This window comes from Phocoena sinus, chromosome 18, assembly GCF_008692025.1.
Source record: "Phocoena sinus isolate mPhoSin1 chromosome 18, mPhoSin1.pri, whole genome shotgun sequence".
Classification (NCBI taxonomy): Eukaryota; Metazoa; Chordata; class Mammalia; order Artiodactyla; family Phocoenidae; genus Phocoena; species Phocoena sinus.
In genome coordinates, this window is record NC_045780.1 from 65132209 (window position 1) to 65141100 (window position 8892).

The following is an 8892-nucleotide window of genomic DNA, read 5'->3' on the forward strand; positions in this document are numbered from 1 at the left end:
GCTGCAGTGGAGAGGTAGACGGCAAGTGCCAATTTTCAGCTGGGAAGTAGATAAGGACTCAGTTACATCCGTCCTTTAAAATCCTGTAGCAGGGGTTCCCCTGGTGGTGCAGTGGATAAGAATCTGCCTGCCAATGCAGGGGACACAGGTTCAATCCCTGGTCCGGGAAGATCCCACATGCCGCGGAGCAACTAAGCCCATGCGCCACAACTGCTGAGCTTGCATTCTAGAGCCCGTTAGCCACAACTACTGAAGCCCGCACGCCTAGAGCCCATGCTCTGCAAAAAGAGAAGCCACCGCAATGAGAAGCCCGTGCACCGGAGCGAAGAGTAGCCCCCGGCTCACTGCAACTAGAGAAAGCCCGCGCGCAGCAAAAAAGACCCAACACAACCAAAAAAACAAACAAAAAAAATCCTGTAGCAAAGGTGATTTTGAAAACAAAATAAATTTTAAAAATATCTGCCCAGAAAAGTGGAAACCACTTTGCTAAAGTTTAAGAGACAACAACAGGAAGATAAATAAGAACGTTGCTTAAATCTAGAGAATGTTGTTACCAAACCAAAGCCAATCCGCTGACCCTGGGTTGTGGTGAAGGAAAATGTAACTTTGTTGGAAAGGTGCCAATACAAGGAGGACAGGTGGCTCACGCTCTAAAACCCCAGGCTCCCCAATGGTTTCTGGGGGAAAGTTTCTACAGGCAAAATTTGGGGCGAGGGCTGCGGGGTGTGGCTGATTGGTTGGTGGTGAGGCAACACAGCACTGCTCCAGGAATCCCGTGCGCAGCCTGAAGTTACCGTCCTCCACCTGGGCGGCGGCCTCAGTATATTCCTTGAGGGGGAACCAGGACCCTGTCCCCAAGGCTGCACTATTGTTTCCTGACTGCTCCTCTTTTTTCTGCATTCGCTCCCTTCCCTGATTAGCAACTGTCTGAATCTGCCCTTTGGAAGTCAGGGAAGGTCAAGGAGGTTGAAAGAAGCCTATTTCCTACAAACAAGAAAGAGGGACACAGTCACAGAAAGGATTTGTGCCCAGGAGGGCCCCACAGGGTCCCGCTCCATTTCAGTATGATCTGTAATCAGGTTAGGCCTATCATCCGTACTCTTCATCCTCCACAGTACAAGCACAGACACACTGTTTCCATATTGACAAGGCCATCTTCGCCCGTTACCTGGGAGCCCAGACCTGGTTCTCTGTGCACACTGATGTCTAGGCCCTTTCCTTTCCCATTTAACTAATACCCAATTCTCTTCTGCAAATAAAGGACACTAAGGACTCTCACTCATTTCAGGAGAAACATCAAACCCCTAAAAATAGGGGGTTACCTTATGGGTAAAAAAACAACAAAATAAAACAAAAAACATTACATTAATACCTTCTCTCTTTGGACATTCAGGCATAGGGTCTCTTTATCAGGATTATCTCCACTGATAACAAAGGAAACAGTGATTAAAGGTAAGGTAGTCCCCTTCATTTTCAGCAGCCCATGCTGTGACGAAACTGTCACCAACAAAGCCCATTAACAATTCCCTGGGAGAAAAATTGAATCTGAGTAATAAAATAAACCCTAACTTTTTCTTTCCCTTTGTGCTTAGTCTAGTTTTGAAGCAGGAGGGAAGGGGGCAGGGTACAATTTTTAAAAGAATGGCTTAGACACAGGACATAACAAAAACTGAATAGAAACAACTAGGTCCAAGATGGCGGAAGATTCTACTTCCAGTAAACCTTGAGCCTCATTATATGTTCACTGTAATACATTAGCATGCGAAATGACACACCCACTAGAGCTATGACAGTTCTGAGGCCAACCACAAAAGGTTAAAAAGTGGGCAGTGGACCAATTCCTGGAAATCCCCACCCCTTCCCCAAAATAATTAGAATAATCTTTCCACTTATTAGCCTATGAAATTACCCAGCCCATAAAAACTAACCACACCATATATTTCAGGGCCTCTCGCCTTCTGAGATGTCCGACCCTCTGTCTGTGGAGTGTTTCTCTCTAAATAAATCTACTTCTTACCTACCACTTTATCTCTCACTGAATTCTTTCTGCAAGGAGCTGGGTTTAGGCTGGGTTCAAGTCCTGGGCACTTGGATTCAAGTCCCAATCTGAGCTGCACAGCTTCAGTTTCACTTGCTTGCAGGGCGCGCAGAGGCCTCGCACCTGGCCCTTCAGACCAGAGTCCCTAGTGCAAAATGGCTGTGCTGACACCTCAGCTTGGCTGGCCCCGTGCAGAAATGCTACGCTTGGCACTTGAATCTGGCACACCCCCTCCCCCAAGAACTTTATAAAGCAGCTCTGCCTACGGCCTTTTGGAGAGAGTATGTACTCTGGCCAGGAGCTTGCACCTCTCCATTTTTTGATCAAAGACTAAAGGTGTCCTTTGCTTCTGAACAGTACTTAGTTCAGAAGGGCAGCTCTAGAACTGGTAACTTGGCAACTACCCTCATACCAAAAGGGCCAGATCCATCCTATTACTCCCTAGTCTATACGAAGGATGAATTACACAAAGCCCAGAAATGGGGCTTCAAAAGAGATCTAGGAGGCCATGGACGGGTAGTTAAAGAATGTGGGCAATACTTCTTTCCCCAAACAGCAGCTTGTCAAGTCAAAAGGGAGGCTCATCAAGGAACTCACTATGGGAGGGATGCCCTGTATAATTGGTTAGTTCACCTCATGGTAACTCCCGGCATGAAAAGTATAATTACTCTGATAGTTGAGACGCATCCCAACTGCACGATGAACATCCCCAACACCAGACCCCCAGAGGCCCCCAGATAAGGCCTATTCAGACCAGAGGGACAAATCCTGGAGAAGACTGACAGACTGACTTCACTGTCATGCCGAGAGCATAGGGCAACTTCAGGTATCTCTTGGCGCTAGTGGACATGTTTTCAGGGTGGGTAGAAGGGTTCCCCGCTAGAACTGAAATGGCAGGCGAAGTGGTTAAAGTAAAAGAGATAATCGCCAGGTTTGGGCTCCCAGGATCCTTACAAACTGCTAATGGCCCAGCATTCCTGTCTCAAGTGACAAAAGGGATGACAAGTGCCCTGGGCATAAAATGGACCTTGCAGTCAGCCTGGCGACCCCAATCATCAGGGAAAGTAGAGCGGTCCAATCAGCCCTTAGAAGGAACCTTAGTCAAGCTATGCCAGGGGACTCAAAAAATTTGGATTAAATTACTCCCAATTGAGCTGCTCCACATTCCGTTAGCCCCAAGGGATAATTTAAAGTCAAGTGCAGGTGAGCTCACCTTCAGTAAACCCACTCCCCAAGCACAGGAGCCTCCTTGAAATGGAACGACTCGAGTGTGCCCTCCAGGTAGGAGACACCGTGGTAACCAGGTGCTGCCCGCACCCTCCGACCTGCCCCCCACCCCTTCCGGCCAGAGGACCAGGTGTATCTGAAAACCTGGAAAACCTGCAGCCCCGCGATACCAGCGACTCCTAAGAGGAACGGGCCCCACTTGGTGGTGCTAAGCACCCATCCACCCGGAAGCCGCAGGGCGTCACTCCATGGGGACATGACACTCGCGTGAAGGGGGACCCGGAGCCCCAACCTCCAGAGGGACAACCTGGGGAAACAGACCCCCCTGATTACTCGTGCGAACCCTTCTCTGACCTGAAGCTTCTCTTCCAAAAATAACCAAAAGTGTGTCCCAAAAGAGCAGACGACTAATTGTAGGAATCAACTGTGCTCAGAGGGGAGCTAGTGACACTGGCCAGGGGAACCATATACAACACTGACATCATAAAAAAGCTAACAGCCACCCTGGCCACAGTGGCCACCGAGACCGGCCCGGACTTCCAGATGTGACAAAAGTCCGCCGACTCACTGGCCGGTATGGTCCTGGGGGACCGAGTTGCCCCGGATCATCCTTAGCTTCCCCGGGAAGGAGGGGACCGGGGGTCTGTGCACCGGGCAGCACGTGGAGCTGTTTTCACGTGGATGCACGCGTCCTAATTGGAGGAGGCGCGGACAGACCACTGGGAAGGCTGCACGGCTGCAGAAACCAGGCCGCCTGACCTGGTGAACACTTCTGGAGCCGGGGAAACGCCGGCCACCCTCGCGCCGCTGGGGCTGGGCCTTTCCTGGGCCCCTTAATGACCCTCCGGATCTATAAAGCTCCAGACGGCGGTCACTCACAGACGCAACAGTTAGGGCTGGGGCCCCGGGGGGCCCCCAGACACGGCTACAGGCGGCGGGAGACGTCCTGCTCCTCCCCCCGGGGCCTGACGACCCCACACTCAGCAGGAAACAGCTCCAGGAGCCGGACCTGCGCCCCTCAGCGCCCCTCAGGAACAAGGCGCAGGACGGAAGCCAGAGGAGGGACGTGTCACCGGCAAAGCCCATCAACAAGTCCCGGGGAGGAAACACAGAATCTGGGTCATAAAATAAAATCTTACCTTTTTTCTTTTCCTTTGTGCTTAGTCCAGCTCGCACCCGGCCCTTCGGAACGGTGTCCCAGCTGTGAAACGGCTGCGCCAACACCTCAGCCCAGCAGGTCGTGCGCAAAGACACCCATCACCGTGATTCAAGATGGCGGTGAGGGGGCCGTGTGCAGAGACGCTGCACCCGGCCCTGCAATCTGGAGCATAGATGCGCCCGAGCCACCAAAACTCCGCCCCCCTCCCCGCTCACAGGAACCAATAAAGCAGCCAGGCGAGTGCCTTCCGGGGGAGTGTATGCCAGAGCGTAAGCTCTCACCTCTTCCTTCTCTCTAATCTGATCAAAGACTAAAGCTTTCCTTTGCTTCTCATCTGAACTTGGGATCCTTCTATGGGCACCAGGCGGAAGGACTCCTGTTGGGGTCTGACTCGGGAGGGTCGGTAACAGAACAGGAAGAAATCAAACCCTCTTCTGCCCAATAAAGGTATGTGACATCTCCTAAGGGAGAAACAGTGGACTAGCTAAGAAAATTATTGGTTTCTTAGATGTGAGTGCAGTCTGCATCGTTCCCTTGAAAAGTGATTATTTACTCTTGGAAACTTGTGCCTCCCCTCCTGATAGAAGCCAGGTGAGGTTTATAGACCTTCTTGTTCTATCAGGTCAGAGACTTAAAGAAACAGACACTCAGGAACCTCTCAGAGGTGGGATTCTGGAAGAAAATCCGTTGTCCAGGAGACCCAGGCTCACACGAGACCCAGGAGCCAGCAGCATCAAGTGTTTTCTCCTTCAGACGCCCCACCCTACTGACCTGAGCCCCAGCAAATGCCCCTGTCACTCTAAACGGAGTGATTTAGACTTGAGACTTGGCGACTGGCCAGGGAAATGGAGCCTGACGCAGGTGATGAGACCCTCCTGGGGATGAGGTTTTCCTACGAGGACGGGTCTCCTGAAGGTGATGGGTAGAGATTCACGTGAAGAGAGTTGAACAAGGGCCCTCAATAAAAAACCAGGGGCAAGAGGAATGGTGTGGACCCTGGGGAGTTCCCACGAAGGGACCTTTTTGCAAAAGGCCCAGTTCTTTAAGTGATTTCCCTTTTAGAATCTGGGAAAAGACAAGTTGTCAAAAACTTGAGCCATTTCCTTCTGCACTGAAATAAATTCCCTTTCGAGTTTATTCCGGACCCTGAGTTAACTGAATTAGAATATCCCTCCCAGGGCAGTGCTGCAGTTCTAGGGAGGCTGATGGGACAGGGTGGTGAGATGGGAAAGGGGACCCAGTCTCCTCTCCTCTACTCACCTACTGGGGAGAGAGTATCATCCTGTCAAGTGGACCGTGACCCAGAAACTCAGGTCTTGAGCGACAGTCCTGTGGAGGGTGACAGAGCCAGGAGGTGAGGGGAAATTCCGCACAATATCAGGGAGCTCTTAGTGCAAGGCTCAAGCACGCCAGTGAGAAGGAATCTGCTGTCTGTCACTACATAACCCACCCGAGACATAAGTGGCTTAAAACAGCGGTCATTTATTCATTGCTTAGCACAGTTGTGGGGGCTGATTAGGTGTTGTTGTTGCTGGCCTCCCTGGGCTCACTCACAGGTCCAGCTGGAGGCTCAGCTGGCGCTGGCTGTCCAAGACAGGCCTCACTTCCATCGCAGGCCTGAGCTGGGATGGCTGGAAGAGCTGGGATGGACTGGGTTCTCGCTCCACGTGGCCTTTCGTCTCAGGCTGCTTACAGTTTGGTGGTCAGGGAGGGAGTCTGATGGGGTCAGCTGTGAGCTGAGGTCTCCTAAAGGATTAGAAGGCAGCAGTGAGTTTGCCCAAGGGTGAGAGGCTGGTAAGAGGGAGGAAAGTGATTTATAAGAGGGAATAACATGTGTCAAGATCCTGTGAGGGAGGAGGAAGTATGCTTTCTAGAAAAACAGGAATAAAGTTAGGCTGGTTACTGCACAGAATACAAGAAAAGATGGAGGGTGGCTGCCAGGTCATGCAGGTTCAAGGAGCTGAGGGTTTTCTGTTTAATCTTCATACTAGGAAAAATGGGAAAGATTAAAAGGTTTTAAGCAATGCGGTGACATGATACAAGTTGCTCTTTAAAGAAAGCATGGGGGTTTCCCTGGTGGCGCAGTGCTTAGGAATCCGCCTGCCAATGCTGGGGACATGGGTTGGATCCCTGGTCTGGGAAGATCCTACGTGCTGCGGAGCAACTACCGCAACTAAGAGTAGCCCCTGCTCGCCGCAACTAGAGAAAGCCTGCGTGCAGCAACAAAGACCCAACGCAGCTAAAAATAATTAATTAAAAAAAAATAGAGCATGGTTATGTATTCGAGGTATTGCAGGGGGACTGGAAGCAGGCTTTCTCAACCTCAGCACCATCGACATTTTGGACCAGATAATTCTCTGTCAGTGGTGGGAGCTGTCCTGTACATTGCAAGATGCGTAGCAGTGTCCTAGACCTCTACACACTAGATGGCAGTAGTCGCTGCCCCTGCCTCCCCCCAACTTAGTTGTAACAACTGATAATGTATCCAGACATTACCAGATGTCCTCTGGGGGAGCCGAATTCCCAGTTGAGAACCACTGGGCTGGAGTGAATGCAGGGCTTCTCTGGCCAGTATGACTGTCTTCCAGGAGAGAAATACTCTTCACTGGGCTTGAGTGGTGGAGCTGGAGCTGAGATAAGCAGATGGGATTAGAGATTCAAGGAGATGAACTCAACAGTATTTGGTTGGACAGACCCATCAGGACAGTCCAGTCCTCAGTCCTCCCTCCGCTTCCCTCCTTCAACATTCTACCCGCTCTGAAAAAAGAATCTGGTGTTGGGAATACTCATGGTCAGATGGCAAAAGGATAACACGTGAAGTATAAATTTCATTTTCACTCCTTTGTCATTTGTTGATGCAAGGCTCGTGCAGGGTCAAAGTCTGATCAAGGAAATGATTGAAGATCAGCAAGGCAGTGTGTTTCCAGGCTTAGTGTGGAATAAGGGAGGTCTAGGGATTTGGAGAGCAAACCCTGAGAAGTGAGGGCAGTGGAGAGAGGGCTCTGGAATGAACTTGCATGAGTCACTGGCAGCAAACCTTAGCAGTGAGGGCTGCAATTGTCCGGTGTCCCAGCCGTCAGCCCACCTGTCTGCAGAGGCCAGCTCGTTCTTTCTTATTGTAATTGTGCCCTCCTTCCCTAGGTTTTTACACAAAGACTCATAGTTCTCTATCCCGTGCCTGCCTGTAAGGAACGATTGTGAGGAATGGTGAGTTCTCAACCCTAAGACAGTTGGAATTTGTCAGCTAAAAGATCCTGCCCTTATTTCTGTACCTACAGAGTGCAATTTTCTGCAGGAGAGGAAAGGTTGTGTTTTCTGCTCGTATAAAGAAAAATTAGAAACCAAAACCCCTTTCAAATCAAGGTATTTTTCTTGAGTCAAAAGCATCTCCTGAGCCTCCAGCCAAGTCCATCAAAAGGCTTTGTTAGATGATCTAAAGCTACCAGGGTTCATAAAGGTCATCATATCATTCAGGCTGAGCTTGAGAAGTCTGTCCTTTCTCTGCTTCTCACATGCAGAGGAAATTGAATGAGAAATTTTCATGTCATTTCTACCCTACCCACACTCTTTTCTTTCTGACTTAATGAATATAGTCACCCAGAAGATAACCAGTCATGTTATGGTCTCTTTTACTGTGAAAGTGTTATTATTAAATTAATGACAATGTAATCACATAAAATTTGGAAAACAGTATGAAAAACTGTCAATTCTTTTCTTCGTGGTCAGGAGGCTGGTGCCTTTCCATCCACCTCCCAATTTTTCTCCTGGACAAAGGTGACCGTGAATCATCACCACAAACCACAGAGCCAGCAGCCAGAACACTGTCCTACCCACTGTCACTTAGAAGTGAGCAGGAGACTCTTTTAGATCCCAGTTAACAAGTATAGAAGGGGTGGCAGAAATGTTAAAAATTACCATGTGGTAGACATCACAGTAGTAATAGTTATAGGTAAGAATAAATGCTAAAATTAATAGGCAAAAATATGATGAGAAACAAGATATTGCATACTTACCTGGCAGGGGAGATACGATGATCACAAAGGTGGTTTTCCCAGGACGAGCCTCATCCATTGCACTCTGGATGTGCTGACCCCTGAGATTTCCCCAAATATGGGAAACTCGACTGCGTAATTTGTGGTAGTGGGGGACTGCGTTCGTGCTTTCCCCTGGGAAAAAAAAAAAGAAACAGATATTGGCATAGACTCAAAGTTATATCCCCACAAAACCCTTAGTAAGTTGGAAGGGAAATAGTAAATTCACAGTGGAGAAACCTGTGATTGAGTTAATATCACCAATGCTGAAACATATCTACATCATGGGTCTCCTAATATGATGTCAGCTTGACTGTCTACAGAGTGCCCAGATTCACCATTGTTTCTGGGTGAGTCTGTGAGGATGATTAGCATTTGAATCGGTGGGCTCTTTAAAGTAGATTGCCCTCCCCAGTGTGGGTTGCCACCCCCCAACC

General features: G+C 49.5%; 1 non-coding gene across 1 annotated transcript; it reads left to right on the plus strand.

Annotated features, from left to right (window-relative positions):
• Positions 1 to 8429: 8429 nt before the first annotated feature.
• Positions 8430 to 8593, plus strand: LOC116743375. Its single transcript, XR_004346760.1, has one exon. It is a non-coding gene; the product is annotated as a U1 spliceosomal RNA (small nuclear RNA).
• The last annotated feature ends 299 nt before the right edge of the window (positions 8594 to 8892 follow it).